Genomic DNA, 26171 nt, shown 5'->3' on the forward strand with positions numbered 1-26171 from the left:
GTTTGAAACCAATTCTGGTTATCGCTTCTCGGCCTTTTGGCTAAGATCAAGTGTAGTATCTGTTCTTATCAGTTTAATATCTGATACGTCCCCTATCTGGGGACCATATATTAAATGGATTTTTAGAACAGGGAGATGGAAAAAGAGCTTGCTCTGTCCACTCCACGCATTGACCTGGTATTGCAGTATCTCCAGGACCGGTGCACCCCTTCTTTAATGCAGTTTCTAAAATCAGAAAGAATTGAATTCAATGTTTTTTGTTCATTTTGCTTGTTTGTCGGATTTTGGGATGGACTTTTTGGCTTTGCTTTTCTTCTCCTCATTGGATTTTTCATGTTCAAAGTTGCAGAAGCCAGATTACAAGCTCATTTTGGTTCAACTTCAGCAACTGTGCATTGCATTGCCATGTAATGTGATGCAATGCTATCTTTCTAGCTCTCCCTTTTTACTTCCTTTTGGATAAACAGACATATTAGGCAAGCATTTTGGAGCTTTCACCTAAATAACTACAGGTGGTGAGATAAGCTGCACAATATAATTGACCTTTCAGTATATTGTTGCACACACACCATCTATTTAGCAAATGCCCTTGTTATCAACAGCAGCCTTTTAAACTCACCTGAGCTAACAGGTATGTGCGCTGGTTACTCTGCTGCGCTTAAAATTTCTTTTTTGGTTTGCTACAATGCCTTTTCTGAAACGTTGTCTCCTTCTGCTGGAACACTGACTTCTTTCATTTAATGCCTGCAGACTATAAAAGAGAACCCAACCCAAAAAGTTTGGTTGATTAGTCTGTGGCATTCTGTTAAACTGTTGCTTATGGCGGTCTCTGTGAGCTTCTCAGCGACATTCAGCCAGCCAGGTATCCTGCCTGCAGTAGATGGAATGTGGCAATGGAACGCTGGCTGCGCGTGTCATAATAGGCTCTGAGCCTTTATATACCTGTGCACAGCAGCAGCCACCTTCAGTCTTCTGCTGGACAGCCAGCAGCAGCAGCAGCAGGAGAGGTATGTAATCAGGAGCCCTCCTGCTAAGGGTAGACAGCTGCTCGTTCCACCCCACCCCCCGCCTAAATTGGTTCTCCTCCCTTCCAACGGTGTTGAGGCGGGTGGGAACAGCAGGGGGTGAAGGTGCTGTGTTTAAAGAGGTGGAGTTATGCAGATCTAAAACGCGTGGATTGCAGCAGCAGCAAGCCGAAAAGTGCAGGCATGTAAGGGATCTAGAGGTTGACAACATGTCTTCTTAACGGGAGTCCAGGAGCTCATCTCCACAAATGGACTTTTGAGGATCCTTGGGTGGCTCCGTAGTTTGAAACCAATTCTGGTTATCGCTTCTCGGCCTTTTGGCTAAGATCAAGTGTAGTATCTGTTCTTATCAGTCGTATCCTCATGCTATGTAAATATGATGTAGAATTCTGTGTGTACTGGGCTGCGGCTCTGTACACTGTCTGTTAACTTATTTTTTGTGCTAATAAAAGATATATTCAATCAAAAAAAATCTGTTCTTATCAGTTTAATATCTGATACGTCCCCTATCTGGGGACAATATATTAAATGGATTTTTAGAACAGGGAGATGGAAAAAGAGCTTGCTCTGTCCACTCCACGCATTGACCTGGTATTGCAGTATCTCCAGGACCGGTGCACCCCTTCTTTAATGCAGTTTCTAAAATCAGAAAGAATTGAATTCAATGTTTTTTGTTCATTTTGCTTGTTTGTCGGATTTTGGGATGGACTCTTTGGCTTTGCTTTTCTTCTCCTCATTGGATTTTTCATGTTCAAAGTTGCAGAAGCCAGATTACAAGCTCATTTTGGTTCAACTTCAGCAACTGTGCATTGCATTGCCATGTAATGTGATGCAATGCTATCTTTCTAGCTCTCCCTTTTTACTTCCTTTTGGATAAACAGACATATTAGGCAAGCATTTTGGAGCTTTCACCTAAATAACTACAGGTGGTGAGATAAGCTGCACAATATAATTGACCTTTCAGTATATTGTTGCACACACACCATCTATTTAGCAAATGCCCTTGTTATCAACAGCAGCCTTTTAAACTCACCTGAGCTAACAGGTATGTGCGCTGGTTACTCTGCTGCGCTTAAAATTTCTTTTTTGGTTTGCTACAATGCCTTTTCTGAAACGTTGTCTCCTTCTGCTGGAACACTGACTTCTTTCATTTAATGCCTGCAGACTATAAAAGAGAACCCAACCCAAAAAGTTTGGTTGATTAGTCTGTGGCATTCTGTTAAACTGTTGCTTATGGCGGTCTCTGTGAGCTTCTCAGCGACATTCAGCCAGCCAGGTATCCTGCCTGCAGTAGATGGAATGTGGCAATGGAACGCTGGCTGCGCGTGTCATAATAGGCTCTGAGCCTTTATATACCTGTGCACAGCAGCAGCCACCTTCAGTCTGCTGCTGGACAGCCAGCAGCAGCAGCAGCAGGAGAGGTATGTAATCAGGAGCCCTCCTGCTAAGGGTAGACAGCTGCTTGTTCCACCCCACCCCCCGCCTTAATTGGTTCTCCTCCCTTCCAACGGTGTTGAGGCGGGTGGGAACAGCAGGGGGTGAAGGTGCTGTGTTTAAAGAGGTGGAGTTATGCAGATCTAAAACGCGTGGATTGCAGCAGCAGCAAGCCGAAAAGTGCAGGCATGTAAGGGATCTAGAGGTTGACAACATGTCTTCTTAACGGGAGTCCAGGAGCTCATCTCCACAAATGGACTTTTCAGGATCCTTGGGTGGCTCCGTAGTTTGAAACCAATTCTGGTTATCGCTTCTCGGCCTTTTGGCTTAGATCTTGTATCTGGTCAGAAGGATCCTATAGTGTCTCCCCCTCGGCCTTGCAGCATCGCCACTTAGGTGGCTTAAGCTGCCTGCTGCTATTGGGGGGGTCCAGAGGAAACGAGAGGTGATAATGGGCGTCAAGATTCGCTATGCCGGGACCGATGATATTCGGGTCAAAAATGCTTTTCGCATTGATATTGAGGAGTCGAGGAGGAATTTCTTTAACCTGCGGTTCTTGGTGGAAGTCGTCATCTTCAAGATTTTGAATGTTGGTCGTGGAGACATCATTTGCCTACAGGAGTTCCCAAAGAATGGCCGGTACGTTTTAGTCCTTGATCGTATGGCAGCTTGCCAGAATCTTTTCAAGACTCTAAAGGATCAGCAAGCCTTGGATCATCCGGCTCTTGATGGGCTTACATTTACGGTATTGTATACTAAGGGGGAAGTGCCAGTTGTTGTGTTTATGCACAACCCCCTTGTGGATGTGGAGGACATTACTAGATTCCTGAACCGTCATTGCAGCTATGTGTCCTACTCACACAAGGTGAGGAATGAGGTGGGCTTGTGGACTGGCAAACACAAGTTTTTTGTACGGTTCCAGGAGGACCCCCAGGGACCTGGGGGTATCCACTACCCTCCCCTCAGTTTTGCCATCAGGAGGGATAGAGGGTATATGTATTTTCCTGGTGCTCCGCGGTTTTGCAGGAAGTGTAAATCCTTTGGACACTACCAAGAGGACTGCACGGTGGAGAAGTTTTGTGGGAAATGCAATAAAGAGGGTCATCTGGCAATGGAGTGTACTAACTCCATGGTTTGTAATGCATGTGGCGAGGAGGGACACGCTTTCAAGGACTGTCCCCATCGTTCCAGGTCATATGCAGAGGCCGTGTCCCCACGTCCTACTACTGCCGCCACTATTGGTGAGGCGATCGAGGCAGTAAGGGACTTCATGGAAGAGATGGAGCAAGCACCCGATCCTGCTGGTGGAAGCGCTGTTGAGATAGAGCCTGCAGATATGTCAATTCTGCTTGATGTGAGTGGTGAGGGAGAAGTGAGCGGTTCACTCTCCACAACGCCGGTGTTGGCTTTGGAAAGCTCAGAGGCAATTCATGAAGGTGGTGGTGGCCAGGGTGACTTCACCGGGGCTGTGGTGAGGCCCCCTGATGAGGACTCTGATGTGTCTTCTGCAAAGAAGTTCCGGCCAGATTTTTCACCTGCCAGTATTGGGAGCATCAGCCCCTTAAGTGATAGGAGCTATCCCGAGAGCTACAGTGCCTCTCCTAGGAGGTCTTTTTTGGAGGAGGGGGCCAGCATTCTCTGCTTAACATCAGGAATCGAGTTTCAAGACGAGAAAGGTTGACTCTTCGGTGGGGGGTATGTTCTTTTTTACCGAATATGGTTAAAAAATGGGCTCCAACATGGGCTGTAGTGTACTGTCAATAAATGTAAGGCTTATAAAATCTAAGCCTAGAAGATTGGCTATACTGGAAGAACTAAAAAATCTTGGAGCAAATATTTACTGTCTGCAAGAGTGCGGAATTGAAGAGTCACCTCCTGAAAAGGACTGGGTATATGGGCATAGCATTTGGTCAGGTTCAATGACAAACAAAAATGATGGTGTGGGGATTTTGTTGGGGAATAGGGATTTAAGTTTTGAAAATTATATGGTGGTGGAGCCAGGTCGTTGTATAATGGCAGTGGTTAAGGGGAGAGGGTGGAGGGTGAAAATTGTTAACGTGTATTGTCCAATTAACAAAGGGGATAGGTTAGCACTATTAGAGAAAATACGTTTATTTTTGCCTGGAAGGATTCCAATATTATTAGTTGGTGATTTCAATTGTGTTTCTGAAGGGGAAATTGATGTCACAGGTAAGGTCCTTAATCAAATTACATCTGATTTTTCTTTTTTAGATGCAGCGGAATTTTTGAGTAAGCCACCACCGGCCACATATAGAGCTGATAGGGGAGGAATAGTGTCCAGGATTGACCGCATGCTGTATACAAATAGAGGTTTGGTGTGTAAATTTTTTAAACAGCATGTTTTTTCTTTCACAGACCATGAATGTTTGTGGGGTATGTTTGAAGGTGATAAAAAAATGGTGCATGGTGTTGGGGTATGGAAGCTAAATGTTAGGTTGTTAGAGGATGTTAGGGTTATGAGAGACTTCGAAAGTAAGTATGAATGGTGGAGGTCTAGGAAAAATAATTTTGTGGATGTGACTGTATGGTGGGATTGGGTGAAAGTGGAAATTAAGAATTTTTTTAGGAGGTGGGGTTATAAAAAAGCAGCAATTGAAAGAGGCAGATTTAAAGATTTAAATATGAGGATTGAGTGGTTACATAAAATGAGTATGAAAGGAATTGATGTTAGTGATCAACTCAGAGGAGCGAGAGATGAGATGAAGCGTGTTTTGGAAAAGCGTGGGAAGGAAATTATTTTTAGGACGAGAGTTGAGCATTTGGATATGGATGAGAAGTGTACGAGGTACTTTTTTAAAAAAATGTGCAGTAAAAAAGATGAGTTGGATGAGGTTGTAAATGATAATGGTATGACTGTGGTTGGAAGGGAAGTGTTGGATGAGGTACATAGTTTCTATAGTAGTTTATTTGAGTCTAAATGGGTGGATGGGGGTTTGAAAGAGCATGTGTTAGGTATGTTGGAGAGTCAGCTTGAAGCAGGGGAACGTGAATGTTTGAGTGAGGATATTGTTTTTGATGAGGTCAAAAAGGCGGTGGATGGTGCGAAAAAGAATAAAACACCTGGGAAAGATGGGTTGCCTGTGGAGTTTTATGTAAAAGCATGGGATGTGATTGGTGTTGATTTTGTGGAGGTATGTCAATATATGTGGATGAATGGTGTACTTTGTAATTCCATGAAAGAAGGAGTAGTTGTTTTACTATATAAGAAGGGTGAGAAAAAGAATTTGCGTAATTGGAGGCCGATTACATTACTCAATGCAGATTATAAAGTCTTTAGCAAAATTCTGGCTAACCGTATGCGTGGGGTGATTGGAAGTGTGGTTGGTGATGATCAAGTGTGCGCGGTGCCAGGTAGGTGTATGACTGATAACCTCTTGTTGTTGCGGGACGTAATTGGAGATTGTATGTTTAGGAAGGGGAAATGTATGGTTTTTTGTGTGGATTTTGAGAAAGCTTTTGATAGAGTGTCGCATGCGTTTATGTTTGAGGTGTTAGTTAGGATGGGTTTTCCTAGTGTTTTTGTGAATGCCATAAGGTGTTTGTATGATGGTGTGGTGAGTGAAGTGTTAGTGAATGGATGTTTGAGTGAGAAGGTGTGCATAAAATCAGGGGTCAGGCAGGGGTGTCCGTTGTCCCCTGTCCTGTTTATAAGTGTGATTGAGCCCCTGTTGTGCATGATTCGGAAAGAGAAAGTGATGAATGGTCTTCTGATCCCAGGGAGTGGTGGAAAGACTGTAAAGGTAATGGGGTATATGGACGATGTTGTTGTGGTGAGTGATAATATGGCTGCTATGAATCGAGCAAGGTTGCTTCTAGATTTCTTTTGTGGTGCATCTGGTTTTAGGGTGAATTGGGGGAAGTGTAGCTATAAGTGTTTCGGGGATTCGAGTGTTAGGATGGATGGTGTGATATGTGAAGAAGGTGCTATTAAGGTTTTGGGGGTGTGGTTTAACAAAGATCTGAAAGGGAATGAGAGTTGGGATGAATGCGGTAAGAGGATTGAACAGAAGTTAAATTTTTGGAGGTTACGGGACTTGACATTGTCAGGCAAAGTCCTTATTATTAAGTCAGTGATTCTTCCTATGTTACTTTTTGTGTCAGTGGTTTTTCCAGCCCCTTATAGGGGTTTTAGGCGGATTGAGAAGCTAATTTTTACGTTTTATTTGGGAAGTAAGATGGAAAAACTTAAAAGGGAATATTTGTGTAAGTTACGTGAACATGGGGGAATGGATTTCCCAAATTTTGAATTTTGTCTTGGTTTAAATTATATTAAAACAGTGGTTGTTCTGTTAGGTAGGGATAACAAGACGGCTTTTATGATTAAATATATGGCTGGATGTATGTTGTTTGGGTTGAAATGGATGAGAAGGGATGCAAGAGTGCCTGTTTCGTTTAAATGTCCAGTGTGGTATGAGTTTGTTGAAAAATTTGTTGTCAAGCATGATTTGTTGGATGTTCCTATGGGTGATTTCAAAGTGATAAGGAATGTAAGGAGAAGGATGCGTGTTAGAGAGTTTGAATGTAACATTAGGGGCTTGAGATCGAGTGAAGCGTTGTGTGTATGGAGGAACCTGAGTATAAAAGGAATATCGAATAGGCAGCGTGATATCGTATGGATGAGTTTGCATGAGATTTTGCCTGTGAGAGAGGTACAGAAGAGGAGGGATCTGATTAGAACAGAGGTATGTCCGAGGGATGGATGTGGGGCGAGTGAAACTGTTATGCATTTGGTTTGGAATTGTGATTATGCTCAGAGTGTTTGGAAGGGAGTGGGTGGTTTATGCAAGGAACTAGCGGGCGTGAATTTTATAAATTGGAGAGTGGTAATGTTTGGGATGGGTGCAAGTAGCCGGGTGAAAGAGAGATTGTTGTGGTTGATAATGGCATGTGTAATAGAAAGTCTGTGGGACGTTAGGAATTTGTGTTTATTTAAAAGGAAAATAATCTCAGTTAATAATTGTGTTAGGATGGTTTTGTCAAGGTTATACATAGTTTATTTATGGGACAGCCGTGGCGGTGGTGGCTCTGATTCAGAAGGTTTTTGGAAAGTCAAAAAATGGAGGTCACTGGTAAAGTACCAGTAAGTCCTTGTTTAAGTGTTGTGATCTGTCTTTTTTTATGATAATGGTATGTTTTATAGTTTTTTTGTCCATTCAAAAGGTATTACAACTGTTTCAGTATAAAGTTATAAATATGAAATAAAGAAAGTACCATTATGATGTAAGACTGGGCAACGTAGTATGAGTTTTTATACTATTGATTGTTGCTTGAAAAATTTTACTGAATGGTATAAAAAAAAAAAAAAAAAAAAATCTGTTCTTATCAGTTTAATATCTGATACGTCCCCTATCTGGGGACCATATATTAAATGGATTTTTAGAACAGGGAGATGGAAAAAGAGCTTGCTCTGTCCACTCCACGCATTGACCTGGTATTGCAGTATCTCCAGGACCGGTGCACCCCTTCTTTAATGCAGTTTCTAAAATCAGAAAGAATTGAATTCAATGTTTTTTGTTCATTTTGCTTGTTTGTCGGATTTTGGGATGGACTCTTTGGCTTTGCTTTTCTTCTCCTCATTGGATTTTTCATGTTCAAAGTTGCAGAAGCCAGATTACAAGCTCATTTTGGTTCAACTTCAGCAACTGTGCATTGCATTGCCATGTAATGTGATGCAATGCTATCTTTCTAGCTCTCCCTTTTTACTTCCTTTTGGATAAACAGACATATTAGGCAAGCATTTTGGAGCTTTCACCTAAATAACTACAGGTGGTGAGATAAGCTGCACAATATAATTGACCTTTCAGTATATTGTTGCACACACACCATCTATTTAGCAAATGCCCTTGTTATCAACAGCAGCCTTTTAAACTCACCTGAGCTAACAGGTATGTGCGCTGGTTACTCTGCTGCGCTTAAAATTTCTTTTTTGGTTTGCTACAATGCCTTTTCTGAAACGTTGTCTCCTTCTGCTGGAACACTGACTTCTTTCATTTAATGCCTGCAGACTATAAAAGAGAACCCAACCCAAAAAGTTTGGTTGATTAGTCTGTGGCATTCTGTTAAACTGTTGCTTATGGCGGTCTCTGTGAGCTTCTCAGCGACATTCAGCCAGCCAGGTATCCTGCCTGCAGTAGATGGAATGTGGCAATGGAACGCTGGCTGCGCATGTCATAATAGGCTCTGAGCCTTTATATACCTGTGCACAGCAGCAGCCACCTTCAGTCTGCTGCTGGACAGCCAGCAGCAGCAGCAGCAGGAGAGGTATGTAATCAGGAGCCCTCCTGCTAAGGGTAGACAGCTGCTCGTTCCACCCCACCCCCCGCCTTAATTGGTTCTCCTCCCTTCCAACGGTGTTGAGGCGGGTGGGAACAGCAGGGGGTGAAGGTGCTGTGTTTAAAGAGGTGGAGTTATGCAGATCTAAAAGGCGTGGATTGCAGCAGCAGCAAGCCGAAAAGTGCAGGCATGTAAGGGATCTAGAGGTTGACAACATGTCTTCTTAACGGGAGTCCAGGAGCTCATCTCCACAAATGGACTTTTCAGGATCCTTGGGTGGCTCCGTAGTTTGAAACCAATTCTGGTTATCGCTTCTCGGCCTTTTGGCTAAGATCAAGTGTAGTATCTGTTCTTATCAGTTTAATATCTGATACGTCCCCTATCTGGGGACCATATATTAAATGGATTTTTAGAACAGGGAGATGGAAAAAGAGCTTGCTCTGTCCACTCCACGCATTGACCTGGTATTGCAGTATCTCCAGGACCGGTGCACCCCTTCTTTAATGCAGTTTCTAAAATCAGAAAGAATTGAATTCAATGTTTTTTGTTCATTTTGCTTGTTTGTCGGATTTTGGGATGGACTCTTTGGCTTTGCTTTTCTTCTCCTCATTGGATTTTTCATGTTCAAAGTTGCAGAAGCCAGATTACAAGCTCATTTTGGTTCAACTTCAGCAACTGTGCATTGCATTGCCATGTAATGTGATGCAATGCTATCTTTCTAGCTCTCCCTTTTTACTTCCTTTTGGATAAACAGACATATTAGGCAAGCATTTTGGAGCTTTCACCTAAATAACTACAGGTGGTGAGATAAGCTGCACAATATAATTGACCTTTCAGTATATTGTTGCACACACACCATCTATTTAGCAAATGCCCTTGTTATCAACAGCAGCCTTTTAAACTCACCTGAGCTAACAGGTATGTGCGCTGGTTACTCTGCTGCGCTTAAAATTTCTTTTTTGGTTTGCTACAATGCCTTTTCTGAAACGTTGTCTCCTTCTGCTGGAACACTGACTTCTTTCATTTAATGCCTGCAGACTATAAAAGAGAACCCAACCCAAAAAGTTTGGTTGATTAGTCTGTGGCATTCTGTTAAACTGTTGCTTATGGCGGTCTCTGTGAGCTTCTCAGCGACATTCAGCCAGCCAGGTATCCTGCCTGCAGTAGATGGAATGTGGCAATGGAACGCTGGCTGCGCGTGTCATAATAGGCTCCGAGCCTTTATATACCTGTGCACAGCAGCAGCCACCTTCAGTCTGCTGCTGGACAGCCAGCAGCAGCAGCAGCAGGAGAGGTATGTAATCAGGAGCCCTCCTGCTAAGGGTAGACAGCTGCTCGTTCCACCCCACCCCCCGCCTTAATTGGTTCTCCTCCCTTCCAACGGTGTTGAGGCGGGTGGGAACAGCAGGGGGTGAAGGTGCTGTGTTTAAAGAGGTGGAGTTATGCAGATCTAAAACGCGTGGATTGCAGCAGCAGCAAGCCGAAAAGTGCAGGCATGTAAGGGATCTAGAGGTTGACAACATGTCTTCTTAACGGGAGTCCAGGAGCTCATCTCCACAAATGGACTTTTCAGGATCCTTGGGTGGCTCCGTAGTTTGAAACCAATTCTGGTTATCGCTTCTCGGCCTTTTGGCTAAGATCAAGTGTAGTATCTGTTCTTATCAGTTTAATATCTGATACGTCCCCTATCTGGGGACCATATATTAAATGGATTTTTAGAACAGGGAGATGGAAAAAGAGCTTGCTCTGTCCACTCCACGCATTGACCTGGTATTGCAGTATCTCCAGGACCGGTGCACCCCTTCTTTAATGCAGTTTCTAAAATCAGAAAGAATTGAATTCAATGTTTTTTGTTCATTTTGCTTGTTTGTCGGATTTTGGGATGGACTCTTTGGCTTTGCTTTTCTTCTCCTCATTGGATTTTTCATGTTCAAAGTTGCAGAAGCCAGATTACAAGCTCATTTTGGTTCAACTTCAGCAACTGTGCATTGCATTGCCATGTAATGTGATGCAATGCTATCTTTCTAGCTCTCCCTTTTTACTTCCTTTTGGATAAACAGACATATTAGGCAAGCATTTTGGAGCTTTCACCTAAATAACTACAGGTGGTGAGATAAGCTGCACAATATAATTGACCTTTCAGTATATTGTTGCACACACACCATCTATTTAGCAAATGCCCTTGTTATCAACAGCAGCCTTTTAAACTCACCTGAGCTAACAGGTATGTGCGCTGGTTACTCTGCTGCGCTTAAAATTTCTTTTTTGGTTTGCTACAATGCCTTTTCTGAAACGTTGTCTCCTTCTGCTGGAACACTGACTTCTTTCATTTAATGCCTGCAGACTATAAAAGAGAACCCAACCCAAAAAGTTTGGTTGATTAGTCTGTGGCATTCTGTTAAACTGTTGCTTATGGCGGTCTCTGTGAGCTTCTCAGCGACATTCAGCCAGCCAGGTATCCTGCCTGCAGTAGATGGAATGTGGCAATGGAACGCTGGCTGCGCGTGTCATAATAGGCTCTGAGCCTTTATATACCTGTGCACAGCAGCAGCCACCTTCAGTCTGCTGCTGGACAGCCAGCAGCAGCAGCAGCAGGAGAGGTATGTAATCAGGAGCCCTCCTGCTAAGGGTAGACAGCTGCTCGTTCCACCCCACCCCCCGCCTTAATTGGTTCTCCTCCCTTCCAACGGTGTTGAGGCGGGTGGGAACAGCAGGGGGTGAAGGTGCTGTGTTTAAAGAGGTGGAGTTATGCAGATCTAAAACGCGTGGATTGCAGCAGCAGCAAGCCGAAAAGTGCAGGCATGTAAGGGATCTAGAGGTTGACAACATGTCTTCTTAACGGGAGTCCAGGAGCTCATCTCCACAAATGGACTTTTCAGGATCCTTGGGTGGCTCCGTAGTTTGAAACCAATTCTGGTTATCGCTTCTCGGCCTTTTGGCTAAGATCAAGTGTAGTATCTGTTCTTATCAGTTTAATATCTGATACGTCCCTTATCTGGGGACCATATATTAAATGGATTTTTAGAACAGGGAGATGGAAAAAGAGCTTGCTCTGTCCACTCCACGCATTGACCTGGTATTGCAGTATCTCCAGGACCGGTGCACCCCTTCTTTAATGCAGTTTCTAAAATCAGAAAGAATTGAATTCAATGTTTTTTGTTCATTTTGCTTGTTTGTCGGATTTTGGGATGGACTCTTTGGCTTTGCTTTTCTTCTCCTCATTGGATTTTTCATGTTCAAAGTTGCAGAAGCCAGATTACAAGCTCATTTTGGTTCAACTTCAGCAACTGTGCATTGCATTGCCATGTAATGTGATGCAATGCTATCTTTCTAGCTCTCCCTTTTTACTTCCTTTTGGATAAACAGACATATTAGGCAAGCATTTTGGAGCTTTCACCTAAATAACTACAGGTGGTGAGATAAGCTGCACAATATAATTGACCTTTCAGTATATTGTTGCACACACACCATCTATTTAGCAAATGCCCTTGTTATCAACAGCAGCCTTTTAAACTCACCTGAGCTAACAGGTATGTGCGCTGGTTACTCTGCTGCGCTTAAAATTTCTTTTTTGGTTTGCTACAATGCCTTTTCTGAAACGTTGTCTCCTTCTGCTGGAACACTGACTTCTTTCATTTAATGCCTGCAGACTATAAAAGAGAACCCAACCCAAAAAGTTTGGTTGATTAGTCTGTGGCATTCTGTTAAACTGTTGCTTATGGCGGTCTCTGTGAGCTTCTCAGCGACATTCAGCCAGCCAGGTATCCTGCCTGCAGTAGATGGAATGTGGCAATGGAACGCTGGCTGCGCGTGTCATAATAGGCTCTGAGCCTTTATATACCTGTGCACAGCAGCAGCCACCTTCAGTCTGCTGCTGGACAGCCAGCAGCAGCAGCAGCAGGAGAGGTATGTAATCAGGAGCCCTCCTGCTAAGGGTAGACAGCTGCTCGTTCCACCCCACCCCCCGCCTTAATTGGTTCTCCTCCCTTCCAACGGTGTTGAGGCGGGTGGGAACAGCAGGGGGTGAAGGTGCTGTGTTTAAAGAGGTGGAGTTATGCAGATCTAAAACGCGTGGATTGCAGCAGCAGCAAGCCGAAAAGTGCAGGCATGTAAGGGATCTAGAGGTTGACAACATGTCTTCTTAACGGGAGTCCAGGAGCTCATCTCCACAAATGGACTTTTCAAGATCCTTGGGTGGCTCCGTAGTTTGAAACCAATTCTGGTTATCGCTTCTCGGCCTTTTGGCTAAGATCAAGTGTAGTATCTGTTCTTATCAGTTTAATATCTGATACGTCCCCTATCTGGGGACCATATATTAAATGGATTTTTAGAACAGGGAGATGGAAAAAGAGCTTGCTCTGTCCACTCCACGCATTGACCTGGTATTGCAGTATCTCCAGGACCGGTGCACCCCTTCTTTAATGCAGTTTCTAAAATCAGAAAGAATTGAATTCAATGTTTTTTGTTCATTTTGCTTGTTTGTCGGATTTTGGGATGGACTCTTTGGCTTTGCTTTTCTTCTCCTCATTGGATTTTTCATGTTCAAAGTTGCAGAAGCCAGATTACAAGCTCATTTTGGTTCAACTTCAGCAACTGTGCATTGCACTGCCATGTAATGTGATGCAATGCTATCTTTCTAGCTCTCCCTTTTTACTTCCTTTTGGATAAACAGACATATTAGGCAAGCATTTTGGAGCTTTCACCTAAATAACTACAGGTGGTGAGATAAGCTGCACAATATAATTGACCTTTCAGTATATTGTTGCACACACACCATCTATTTAGCAAATGCCCTTGTTATCAACAGCAGCCTTTTAAACTCACCTGAGCTAACAGGTATGTGCGCTGGTTACTCTGCTGCGCTTAAAATTTCTTTTTTGGTTTGCTACAATGCCTTTTCTGAAACGTTGTCTCCTTCTGCTGGAACACTGACTTCTTTCATTTAATGCCTGCAGACTATAAAAGAGAACCCAACCCAAAAAGTTTGGTTGATTAGTCTGTGGCATTCTGTTAAACTGTTGCTTATGGCGGTCTCTGTGAGCTTCTCAGCGACATTCAGCCAGCCAGGTATCCTGCCTGCAGTAGATGGAATGTGGCAATGGAACGCTGGCTGCGTGTGTCATAATAGGCTCTGAGCCTTTATATACCTGTGCACAGCAGCAGCCACCTTCAGTCTGCTGCTGGACAGCCAGCAGCAGCAGCAGCAGGAGAGGTATGTAATCAGGAGCCCTCCTGCTAAGGGTAGACAGCTGCTCGTTCCACCCCACCCCCCGCCTTAATTGGTTCTCCTCCCTTCCAACGGTGTTGAGGCGGGTGGGAACAGCAGGGGGTGAAGGTGCTGTGTTTAAAGAGGTGGAGTTATGCAGATCTAAAACGCGTGGATTGCAGCAGCAGCAAGCCGAAAAGTGCAGGCATGTAAGGGATCTAGAGGTTGACAACATGTCTTCTTAACGGGAGTCCAGGAGCTCATCTCCACAAATGGACTTTTCAGGATCCTTGGGTGGCTCCGTAGTTTGAAACCAATTCTGGTTATCGCTTCTCGGCCTTTTGGCTAAGATCAAGTGTAGTATCTGTTCTTATCAGTTTAATATCTGATACGTCCCCTATCTGGGGACCATATATTAAATGGATTTTTAGAACAGGGAGATGGAAAAAGAGCTTGCTCTGTCCACTCCACGCATTGACCTGGTATTGCAGTATCTCCAGGACCGGTGCACCCCTTCTTTAATGCAGTTTCTAAAATCAGAAAGAATTGAATTCAATGTTTTTTGTTCATTTTGCTTGTTTGTCGGATTTTGGGATGGACTCTTTGGCTTTGCTTTTCTTCTCCTCATTGGATTTTTCATGTTCAAAGTTGCAGAAGCCAGATTACAAGCTCATTTTGGTTCAACTTCAGCAACTGTGCATTGCATTGCCATGTAATGTGATGCAATGCTATCTTTCTAGCTCTCCCTTTTTACTTCCTTTTGGATAAACAGACATATTAGGCAAGCATTTTGGAGCTTTCACCTAAATAACTACAGGTGGTGAGATAAGCTGCACAATATAATTGACCTTTCAGTATATTGTTGCACACACACCATCTATTTAGCAAATGCCCTTGTTATCAACAGCAGCCTTTTAAACTCACCTGAGCTAACAGGTATGTGCGCTGGTTACTCTGCTGCGCTTAAAATTTCTTTTTTGGTTTGCTACAATGCCTTTTCTGAAACGTTGTCTCCTTCTGCTGGAACACTGACTTCTTTCATTTAATGCCTGCAGACTATAAAAGAGAACCCAACCCAAAAAGTTTGGTTGATTAGTCTGTGGCATTCTGTTAAACTGTTGCTTATGGCGGTCTCTGTGAGCTTCTCAGCGACATTCAGCCAGCCAGGTATCCTGCCTGCAGTAGATGGAATGTGGCAATGGAACGCTGGCTGCGCGTGTCATAATAGGCTCTGAGCCTTTATATACCTGTGCACAGCAGCAGCCACCTTCAGTCTGCTGCTGGACAGCCAGCAGCAGCAGCAGCAGGAGAGGTATGTAATCAGGAGCCCTCCTGCTAAGGGTAGACAGCTGCTCGTTCCACCCCACCCCCCGCCTTAATTGGTTCTCCTCCCTTCCAACGGTGTTGAGGCGGGTGGGAACAGCAGGGGGTGAAGGTGCTGTGTTTAAAGAGGTGGAGTTATGCAGATCTAAAACGCGTGGATTGCAGCAGCAGCAAGCCGAAAAGTGCAGGCATGTAAGGGATCTAGAGGTTGACAACATGTCTTCTTAACGGGAGTCCAGGAGCTCATCTCCACAAATGGACTTTTCAGGATCCTTGGGTGGCTCCGTAGTTTGAAACCAATTCTGGTTATCGCTTCTCGGCCTTTTGGCTTAGATCTTGTATCTGGTCAGAAGGATCCTATAGTGTCTCCCCCTCGGCCTTGCAGCATCGCCACTTAGGTGGCTTAAGCTGCCTGCTGCTATTGGGGGGGTCCAGAGGAAACGAGAGGTGATAATGGGCGTCAAGATTCGCTATTTCGGGACCGATGATATTCGGGTCAAAAATGCTTTTCGCATTGATATTGAGGAGTCGAGGAGGAATTTCTTTAACCTGCGGTTCTTGGTGGAAGTCGTCATCTTCAAGATTTTGAATGTTGGTCGTGGAGACATCATTTGCCTACAGGAGTTCCCAAAGAATGGCCGGTACGTTTTAGTCCTTGATCGTATGGCAGCTTGCCAGAATCTTTTCAAGACTCTAAAGGATCAGCAAGCCTTGGATCATCCGGCTCTTGATGGGCTTACATTTACGGTATTGTATACTAAGGGGGAAGTGCCAGTTGTTGTGTTTATGCACAACCCCCTTGTGGATGTGGAGGACATTACTAGATTCCTGAACCGTCATTGCAGCTATGTGTCCTACTCACACAAGGTGAGGAATGAGGTGGGCTTGTGGACTGGCAAACACAAGTTTTTTGTACGGTTCCAGGAGGACCCCCAGGGACCTGGGGGTATCCACTACCCTCCCCTCAGTTTTGCCATCGGGAGGGATAGAGGGTATATGTATTTTCCTGGTGCTCCGCGGTTTTGCAGGAAGTGTAAATCCTTTGGACACTACCAAGAGGACTGCACGGTGGAGAAGTTTTGTGGGAAATGCAATAAAGAGGGTCATCTGGCAATGGAGTGTACTAACTCCATGGTTTGTAATGCATGTGGCGAGGAGGGACACGCTTTCAAGGACTGTCCCCATCGTTCCAGGTCATATGCAGAGGCCGTGTCCCCACGTCCTACTACTGCCGCCACTATTGGTGAGGCGATCGAGGCAGTAAGGGACTTCATGGAAGAGATGGAGCAAGCACCCGATCCTGCTGGTGGAAGCGCTGTTGAGATAGAGCCTGCAGATATGTCAATTCTGCTTGATGTGAGTGGTGAGGGAGAAGTGAGCGGTTCACTCTCCACAACGCCGGTGTTGGCTTTGGAAAGCTCAGAGGCAATTCATGAAGGTGGTGGTGGCCAGGGTGACTTCACCGGGGCTGTGGTGAGGCCCCCTGATGAGGACTCTGATGTGTCTTCTGCAAAGAAGTTCCGGCCAGATTTTTCACCTGCCAGTATTGGGAGCATCAGCCCCTTAAGTGATAGGAGCTATCCCGAGAGCTACAGTGCCTCTCCTAGGAGGTCTTTTTTGGAGGAGGGGGCCAGCATTCTCTGCTTAACATCAGGAATCGAGTTTCAAGACGAGAAAGGTTGACTCTTCGGTGGGGGGTATGTTCTTTTTTACCGAATATGGTTAAAAAATGGGCTCCAACATGGGCTGTAGTGTACTGTCAATAAATGTAAGGCTTATAAAATCTAAGCCTAGAAGATTGGCTATACTGGAAGAACTAAAAAATCTTGGAGCAAATATTTACTGTCTGCAAGAGTGCGGAATTGAAGAGTCACCTCCTGAAAAGGACTGGGTATATGGGCATAGCATTTGGTCAGGTTCAATGACAAACAAAAATGATGGTGTGGGGATTTTGTTGGGGAATAGGGATTTAAGTTTTGAAAATTATATGGTGGTGGAGCCAGGTCGTTGTATAATGGCAGTGGTTAAGGGGAGAGGGTGGAGGGTGAAAATTGTTAACGTGTATTGTCCAATTAACAAAGGGGATAGGTTAGCACTATTAGAGAAAATACGTTTATTTTTGCCTGGAAGGATTCCAATATTATTAGTTGGTGATTTCAATTGTGTTTCTGAAGGGGAAATTGATGTCACAGGTAAGGTCCTTAATCAAATTACATCTGATTTTTCTTTTTTAGATGCAGCGGAATTTTTGAGTAAGCCACCACCGGCCACATATAGAGCTGATAGGGGAGGAATAGTGTCCAGGATTGACCGCATGCTGTATACAAATAGAGGTTTGGTGTGTAAATTTTTTAAACAGCATGTTTTTTCTTTCACAGACCATGAATGTTTGTGGGGTATGTTTGAAGGTGATAAAAAAATGGTGCATGGTGTTGGGGTATGGAAGCTAAATGTTAGGTTGTTAGAGGATGTTAGGGTTATGAGAGACTTCGAAAGTAAGTATGAATGGTGGAGGTCTAGGAAAAATAATTTTGTGGATGTGACTGTATGGTGGGATTGGGTGAAAGTGGAAATTAAGAATTTTTTTAGGAGGTGGGGTTATAAAAAAGCAGCAATTGAAAGAGGCAGATTTAAAGATTTAAATATGAGGATTGAGTGGTTACATAAAATGAGTATGAAAGGAATTGATGTTAGTGATCAACTCAGAGGAGCGAGAGATGAGATGAAGCGTGTTTTGGAAAAGCGTGGGAAGGAAATTATTTTTAGGACGAGAGTTGAGCATTTGGATATGGATGAGAAGTGTACGAGGTACTTTTTTAAAAAAATGTGCAGTAAAAAAGATGAGTTGGATGAGGTTGTAAATGATAATGGTATGACTGTGGTTGGAAGGGAAGTGTTGGATGAGGTACATAGTTTCTATAGTAGTTTATTTGAGTCTAAATGGGTGGATGGGGGTTTGAAAGAGCATGTGTTAGGTATGTTGGAGAGTCAGCTTGAAGCAGGGGAACGTGAATGTTTGAGTGAGGATATTGTTTTTGATGAGGTCAAAAAGGCGGTGGATGGTGCGAAAAAGAATAAAACACCTGGGAAAGATGGGTTGCCTGTGGAGTTTTATGTAAAAGCATGGGATGTGATTGGTGTTGATTTTGTGGAGGTATGTCAATATATGTGGATGAATGGTGTACTTTGTAATTCCATGAAAGAAGGAGTAGTTGTTTTACTATATAAGAAGGGTGAGAAAAAGAATTTGCGTAATTGGAGGCCGATTACATTACTCAATGCAGATTATAAAGTCTTTAGCAAAATTCTGGCTAACCGTATGCGTGGGGTGATTGGAAGTGTGGTTGGTGATGATCAAGTGTGCGCGGTGCCAGGTAGGTGTATGACTGATAACCTCTTGTTGTTGAGAGACGTAATTGGAGATTGTATGTTTAGGAAGGGGAAATGTATGGTTTTTTGTGTGGATTTTGAGAAAGCTTTTGATAGAGTGTCGCATGCGTTTATGTTTGAGGTGTTAGTTAGGATGGGTTTTCCTAGTGTTTTTGTGAATGCCATAAGGTGTTTGTATGATGGTGTGGTGAGTGAAGTGTTAGTGAATGGATGTTTGAGTGAGAAGGTGTGCATAAAATCAGGGGTCAGGCAGGGGTGTCCGTTGTCCCCTGTCCTGTTTATAAGTGTGATTGAGCCCCTGTTGTGCATGATTCGGAAAGAGAAAGTGATGAATGGTCTTCTGATCCCAGGGAGTGGTGGAAAGACTGTAAAGGTAATGGGGTATATGGACGATGTTGTTGTGGTGAGTGATAATATGGCTGCTATGAATCGAGCAAGGTTGCTTTTAGATTTCTTTTGTGGTGCATCTGGTTTTAGGGTGAATTGGGGGAAGTGTAGCTATAAGTGTTTCGGGGATTCGAGTGTTAGGATGGATGGTGTGATATGTGAAGAAGGTGCTATTAAGGTTTTGGGGGTGTGGTTTAACAAAGATCTGAAAGGGAATGAGAGTTGGGATGAATGCGGTAAGAGGATTGAACAGAAGTTAAATTTTTGGAGGTTGCGGGACTTGACATTGTCAGGCAAAGTCCTTATTATTAAGTCAGTGATTCTTCCTATGTTACTTTTTGTGTCAGTGGTTTTTCCAGCCCCTTATAGGGGTTTTAGGCGGATTGAGAAGCTAATTTTTACGTTTTATTTGGGAAGTAAGATGGAAAAACTTAAAAGGGAATATTTGTGTAAGTTACGTGAACATGGGGGAATGGATTTCCCAAATTTTGAATTTTGTCTTGGTTTAAATTATATTAAAACAGTGGTTGTTCTGTTAGGTAGGGATAACAAGACGGCTTTTATGATTAAATATATGGCTGGATGTATGTTGTTTGGGTTGAAATGGATGAGAAGGGATGCAAGAGTGCCTGTTTCGTTTAAATGTCCAGTGTGGTATGAGTTTGTTGAAAAATTTGTTGTCAAGCATGATTTGTTGGATGTTCCTATGGGTGATTTCAAAGTGATAAGGAATGTAAGGAGAAGGATGCGTGTTAGAGAGTTTGAATGTAACATTAGGGGCTTGAGATCGAGTGAAGCGTTGTGTGTATGGAGGAACCTGAGTATAAAAGGAATATCGAATAGGCAGCGTGATATCGTATGGATGAGTTTGCATGAGATTTTGCCTGTGAGAGAGGTACAGAAGAGGAGGGATCTGATTAGAACAGAGGTATGTCCGAGGGATGGATGTGGGGCGAGTGAAACTGTTATGCATTTGGTTTGGAATTGTGATTATGCTCAGAGTGTTTGGAAGGGAGTGGGTGGTTTATGCAAGGAACTAGCGGGCGTGAATTTTATAAATTGGAGAGTGGTAATGTTTGGGATGGGTGCAAGTAGCCGGGTGAAAGAGAGATTGTTGTGGTTGATAATGGCATGTGTAATAGAAAGTCTGTGGGACGTTAGGAATTTGTGTTTATTTAAAAGGAAAATAATCTCAGTTAATATTTGTGTTAGGATGGTTTTGTCAAGGTTATACATAGTTTATTTATGGGACAGCCGTGGCGGTGGTGGCTCTGATTCAGAAGGTTTTTGGAAAGTCAAAAAATGGAGGTCACTGGTAAAGTACCAGTAAGTCCTTGTTTAAGTGTTGTGATCTGTCTTTTTTTATGATAATGGTATGTTTTATAGTTTTTTTGTCCATTCAAAAGGTATTACAACTGTTTCAGTATAAAGTTATAAATATGAAATAAAGAAAGTACCATTATGATGTAAGACTGGGCAACGTAGTATGAGTTTTTATACTATTGATTGTTGCTTGAAAAATTTTACTGAATGGTATAAAAAAAAAAAAAAAAAAAAATCTGTTCTTATCAGTTTAATATCTGATACGTCCCCTATCTGGGGACCATATATTAAATGGATTTTTAGAACAGGGAGATGGAAAAAGAGCTTGCTCTGTCCACTCCACGCATTGACCTGGTATTGCAGTATCTCCAGGACCGGTGCACCCCTTCTTTAATGCAGTTTCTAAAATCAGAAAGAATTGAATTCAATGTTTTTTGTTCATTTTGCTTGTTTGTCGGATTTTGGGATGGACTCTTTGGCTTTGCTTTTCTTCTCCTCATTGGATTTTTCATGTTCAAAGTTGCAGAAGCCAGATTACAAGCTCATTTTGGTTCAACTTCAGCAACTGTGCATTGCATTGCCATGTAATGTGATGCAATGCTATCTTTCTAGCTCTCCCTTTTTACTTCCTTTTGGATAAACAGACATATTAGGCAAGCATTTTGGAGCTTTCACCTAAATAACTACAGGTGGTGAGATAAGCTGCACAATATAATTGACCTTTCAGTATATTGTTGCACACACACCATCTATTTAGCAAATGCCCTTGTTATCAACAGCAGCCTTTTAAACTCACCTGAGCTAACAGGTATGTGCGCTGGTTACTCTGCTGCGCTTAAAATTTCTTTTTTGGTTTGCTACAATGCCTTTTCTGAAACGTTGTCTCCTTCTGCTGGAACACTGACTTCTTTCATTTAATGCCTGCAGACTATAAAAGAGAACCCAACCCAAAAAGTTTGGTTGATTAGTCTGTGGCATTCTGTTAAACTGTTGCTTATGGCGGTCTCTGTGAGCTTCTCAGCGACATTCAGCCAGCCAGGTATCCTGCCTGCAGTAGATGGAATGTGGCAATGGAACGCTGGCTGCGCGTGTCATAATAGGCTCTGAGCCTTTATATACCTGTGCACAGCAGCAGCCACCTTCAGTCTGCTGCTGGACAGCCAGCAGCAGCAGCAGCAGGAGAGGTATGTAATCAGGAGCCCTCCTGCTAAGGGTAGACAGCTGCTCGTTCCACCCCACCCCCCGCCTTAATTGGTTCTCCTCCCTTCCAACGGTGTTGAGGCGGGTGGGAACAGCAGGGGGTGAAGGTGCTGTGTTTAAAGAGGTGGAGTTATGCAGATCTAAAACGCGTGGATTGCAGCAGCAGCAAGCCGAAAAGTGCAGGCATGTAAGGGATCTAGAGGTTGACAACATGTCTTCTTAACGGGAGTCCAGGAGCTCATCTCCACAAATGGACTTTTCAGGATCCTTGGGTGGCTCCGTAGTTTGAAACCAATTCTGGTTATCGCTTCTCGGCCTTTTGGCTACGACCAAGTGTTGTTGCTGGAAGACTCCAAAGCCTATCGCATCCTCGGCCTTGAGGCATCGGCAGTTCTACTGTCTTAAGCCTCCTGCTGCTATAGGGGGTGTGCGTGCTGAAGAGAACCAAGAAGGCGATCGACTTATCTGAATATGGCGATGGCGACATCGGCTACTCTCCGTTCTGCTGGAGCTGGCGACTTGAAGATCAAGAACTCTTTCAAGATTGAAGTTGAAGAGCGAGCCCGTGACAAGTTCTCCCTGTCTTTCTTCGTGAGGAAGGTCCTGCTTGAGATCCTGCAGGTGAAAAGGGAGAACATTCTGGCACTTCAAGATGCTCCTGGACGCTTTGTGCTTACCCTGACCTCTGAAGTGGCATCTCAGAATTTTTACCATCAGATCAAGCTGAGACTTCAGGAGGAAGATCTTAAAGGACTGTGTTTTGTGACCCTCTGCCTGGCAGAAGAGAAGTCTGTGGTGGTTCATATGAGCAATCCGCATGTCTCTGAAAAGGATGTGGCTGCGTTTCTGCATAACTATTGCTCTGAGGTCTACTTTTCTCACAAAATCATGAACTCTGAGAGGTTGTGGACCGGAAAATACAAGTTCATCGTGAAGCTGAGAGAAGGTTTGGGAATTGGTGGACTCATTCATCCGCCTCAGAGCTTCCTGATTGGCAGAGAGAGAGGAAGACTCTTCTATCCAGGGATGCCTATCTTCTGCAGAAAATGTATGGACTTTGGGCATTCCTTTGAGAGCTGCAAGGAGGAGAACGCTCTTTGCAAGAAGTGCTATCAAAAAGGACATGTCACTCTGAACTGCCCAAATCAGATGATCTGTAATATCTGCCGTATCCCTGGGCACTCTTTTCGGGATTGTCCGTTGAGAAAAAAGACCTTCAGCTATGCAGATGCAGCTCGGGGGGGAGCCCCTCCGAAGCGGTCCAGTCCTGAAGAACAAACAGACAAATCCAAGGACCCTCCCGGGAACCCTTCTGGGGATCCGCCCAAGGACACTGCTGGGGACCCGCCTGGGGATAGCATTGTTCTCAAGGATTGGTCGGAGAGTCCAGATGGTCATGTGGTGGAGGAGAATCCAGCTGAGTCTGAAGTGGAGATGGGAGAGGAGTCTTCTAAGGAGGCTGGTGGTGAGGAGGAGGAGGAGGAGATTAACATTGACGTGGAGGTTTTGAGGAAAAGGAAAAAGGAGAAGTCGAGTTTGTTTAAGGGAGAGAGCGCCAGCAAAAGACCTGCTGGGCGTTTGAAAATAGTCCTCCCTAATTACTCACCTAAACCGATCATCTCAGTTCCTAAACCTGTAAACCCATCTGATCCGGTGAACATCGAGGAATTCTCAGACACGGACGTTTCTGCGGGTCCCTCTACCCCGGTCGGATTCATGTCAGATACGGACTCAAGCTCTGTTTAAATGATTTATGGCTACACTCAAAATTGCCTCACTAAATGTGAGGAGTTTAAAGGGCTCTGTCAAGAGAGCTGCTTTATTTTCTTACCTGATGACTTTAGATGCTGATATTTTTTTACTTCAAGAATGCGGCATTGACCATGACCCTAACTATAACAAACTAAGGGAAGATTGGGCGAACGGACCTTCCATCTGGTCCGGTGAAAATGGATCGCGTGCTACTGGTGTTGGCGTCCTGTTTAAAAACAAAGACTTTAAGGTTACCTCATTCACTGAAGTTGAACCTGGACGTGCACTAGTTGTTAATGTGAGTTACTGTGGATCCGAGTTCAAGCTGATTAATGTTTATGCATCTCCGATTAAAGAGGAAAGATCCAGTTTATTAGATATCATCAAACTCTTTATACCTGGTCCTACACCAACTGTGGTTGGCGGTGACTTCAATTGTATCCGGTCTGATGAAAATAGGACATCAGGTACTAGAAGGAAAGACAAAACTGAGATGCAGTTAAAAAATCTAATCGACGATACTTGCCTGAATGATGTCTGGAGAGTAAAGAATACCTCTGAACCAGGATACACTTGGGAGAACAATCTTCTAAAATCAAGAATTGACTTTGTTCTGACATCACAGAGTTTTAAAGTGAATAAAGTGGATCTAACAGGTAACATCTTTTCTGACCACAAAACGTTAATCACTCACTTGGAATTGCCCAGTCTAGAGAAAGGGCGAGGTGTCTGTAAGTTGAACACTCTGCTGCTGGAAGATGAAAGTATAAAAGAGGAATTTTTGAAATTTTATAAAAAACTACAGGGGAAAAAACATTATTACAAAAGAATTCTAGAATGGTGGGAGTATGTGAAGTCTCAAATTAGACATTTTTTTCTCTTAGCTGGCAAAAGGAAGGCCAGACAGAATCAGAAATGGTTTAAAGACCTGAATACAAAACTGCAAACAGGTTACAAACTCAGAAATGCAGGGATAGATATGGAGGATGTTATTTTACAAGTCAAAGAAGACATTAAAAAAGCAATTGAACAGAAAGGCAAAGAAATAATTTTCAACGCCAAGGTAGAACATATGGAAAAAAATGAAACATGTTCCAGGTTCTTTTTCAAAAAATCTTTAGAACGCAAAGAATTAATTAAAGAACTTGATGGTGAAACAACTAAAGATGGACTGTTGGACAAAGCGCAAACTTTTTATCAAAATCTTTTTAGCGAAAAGAAAATTGACGCTGATTTTTTACCTGATGCTCTTAATTCATTGCAGAATCACCTTGAAAAGCAAGATCAAGAGTTGTTGATTGAAGATATCTGTGAAGAAGAACTGCTAAGTGCAATCAAAAGCTTTTCTAGAGGAAAAACACCGGGTACTGACGGACTACAAATTGAATTTTATCTTACTTTTTGGGAGATTTTAAAAGACGACCTGTTTGAGATTTTTAAAGCTGTCTTTTTATGTGACAAATTGCCTGAATCTTGGAGAAGTGGTGTGGTCACCCTGCTTTTTAAAAAAGGAGATAAGACTAATCTAGAGAACTGGAGACCAATCACGTTACTCAACGTAGATTATAAAATTATGGCAAAAATCATGGTGAACAGAATGAAGAAGGTGATAGAGAAGGTCGTGCATCCTGATCAGGTATGTGGTGTGCCTGGTCGTACAATTGCAGAAAACTTGAATATTATACGGGACGCAATTTGGTATCAGCAAGAGAGGAAGCAAAAGCTAGCTCTTCTGTCCCTTGATTTCCAGAAAGCGTACGACAGAGTCTCTCATAAGTACCTGTATTCTGTGTTAAAGAAAATGAAATTCCCGGATGTTTTTATTAAGCACATTGCACTTTTATATGATGGAAGTTTTAGCAGGATTTTAATTAATGGTTTTTTATCTTCAGAAGTTTTTCTAAAGTCGGGCGTCAAACAAGGATGCCCACTTTCGCCTCTGCTCTTTATCTGCGCAATCGAGCCTCTACTGGCAATGTTGAGGAAAGATAAGATGGTGAAAGGTGTACCCATACCAGGTGGAAATGGACTAAGTACTAAGTCACTGGGGTACATGGATGACATCACGATCCTGTGCGACTCAGAACAATCGCTGAGAAGAGCAGTAAGAACTACTGATTTTTTCTGTTTAGCATCTGCCTTCAAACTGAACTTGGAGAAGAGCGAATGTCTTGGATTCGGTGATTGGTCAGATGCGCAGATTCCTCAACTTAAAATAAGAAGTGATAAGATCAAAATTTTAGGTGTTGTGTTTACAAAAAAGAATGATGGAGAAGAAAGTTGGCAGTTGGTGAAGGAGAAAATGCAAAAGAAGATAAGTTTATGGAAACTCAGAAAATTATCAATGGAAGGTAAAAACTTGATCATTAAGTCTTTGTTGTTGCCGATAATGTTGTTTTTAAGTATGGTGTACCCCCCGAATGAGAACACAGTAAAGTTTCTCCAGAGACAAATTTTTCTTTTTCTGTGGGGATCAAAAATGGAGAAGGTTCGAAGAGAGACAATGTACAAGCAGCATAAATATGGTGGAAAGAATATCCCAAATATCAAAAATTTTTTGTACCTAAAGTTCTTTAGTTTTTGCTTCAAAATGACCAATCTAAGAACTCATTGGTCTTTCTACTTAAGATATGCAGCTGGAGATATCTTTAGGAAAAGAAAGTGGATAACATTGCCCCAAAATTCTCCTGTCCTAATTACACCGCCAAAACAATATGTCTTACTAGAAAAAACAATTAGACTTTATAACTTACCTGAAGTAGATGTGGAGATGCTGTCAAATTCAAGAAGACTGGCTCTAGAGACAAAGAGAAAAGAAACGATGACAGCAGTGGCAA

General features: G+C 43.1%; 8 non-coding genes and 1 pseudogene across 8 annotated transcripts; all 9 read left to right on the forward strand.

The window, feature by feature from the left end:
• Window positions 1-20: 20 nt before the first annotated feature.
• LOC141177024 (U2 spliceosomal RNA) lies at window positions 21-211 on the forward strand. The gene has a single exon (XR_012253658.1). It is a non-coding gene; the product is annotated as a U2 spliceosomal RNA (small nuclear RNA).
• A 1266-nt stretch (window positions 212-1477) lies between these two features.
• LOC141177713 (U2 spliceosomal RNA) lies at window positions 1478-1650 on the forward strand (annotated as a pseudogene).
• A 6100-nt stretch (window positions 1651-7750) lies between these two features.
• Window positions 7751-7945, forward strand: LOC141177835 (U2 spliceosomal RNA). Its single transcript, XR_012254373.1, has one exon. It is a non-coding gene; the product is annotated as a U2 spliceosomal RNA (small nuclear RNA).
• Window positions 7946-9060: 1115 nt separating this feature from the next.
• Window positions 9061-9251, forward strand: LOC141177025 (U2 spliceosomal RNA). Its single transcript, XR_012253659.1, has one exon. It is a non-coding gene; the product is annotated as a U2 spliceosomal RNA (small nuclear RNA).
• A 1115-nt stretch (window positions 9252-10366) lies between these two features.
• LOC141177027 (U2 spliceosomal RNA) lies at window positions 10367-10557 on the forward strand. Its single transcript, XR_012253660.1, has one exon. It is a non-coding gene; the product is annotated as a U2 spliceosomal RNA (small nuclear RNA).
• A 1115-nt stretch (window positions 10558-11672) lies between these two features.
• On the forward strand, window positions 11673-11863 carry LOC141177426 (U2 spliceosomal RNA). Its single transcript, XR_012254021.1, has one exon. It is a non-coding gene; the product is annotated as a U2 spliceosomal RNA (small nuclear RNA).
• Window positions 11864-12978: 1115 nt separating this feature from the next.
• Window positions 12979-13169, forward strand: LOC141177028 (U2 spliceosomal RNA). Its single transcript, XR_012253661.1, has one exon. It is a non-coding gene; the product is annotated as a U2 spliceosomal RNA (small nuclear RNA).
• A 1115-nt stretch (window positions 13170-14284) lies between these two features.
• LOC141177030 (U2 spliceosomal RNA) lies at window positions 14285-14475 on the forward strand. The gene has a single exon (XR_012253663.1). It is a non-coding gene; the product is annotated as a U2 spliceosomal RNA (small nuclear RNA).
• Window positions 14476-20575: 6100 nt separating this feature from the next.
• Window positions 20576-20770, forward strand: LOC141177836 (U2 spliceosomal RNA). The gene has a single exon (XR_012254374.1). It is a non-coding gene; the product is annotated as a U2 spliceosomal RNA (small nuclear RNA).
• The last annotated feature ends 5401 nt before the right edge of the window (window positions 20771-26171 follow it).

The sequence above is a fragment of the Phyllobates terribilis genome, unplaced genomic scaffold (genome assembly GCF_046119375.1).
Source record: "Phyllobates terribilis strain yellow unplaced genomic scaffold, ASM4611937v1 Scaffold_27__1_contigs__length_16484149, whole genome shotgun sequence".
NCBI lineage: Eukaryota > Metazoa > Chordata > Amphibia > Anura > Dendrobatidae > Phyllobates > Phyllobates terribilis.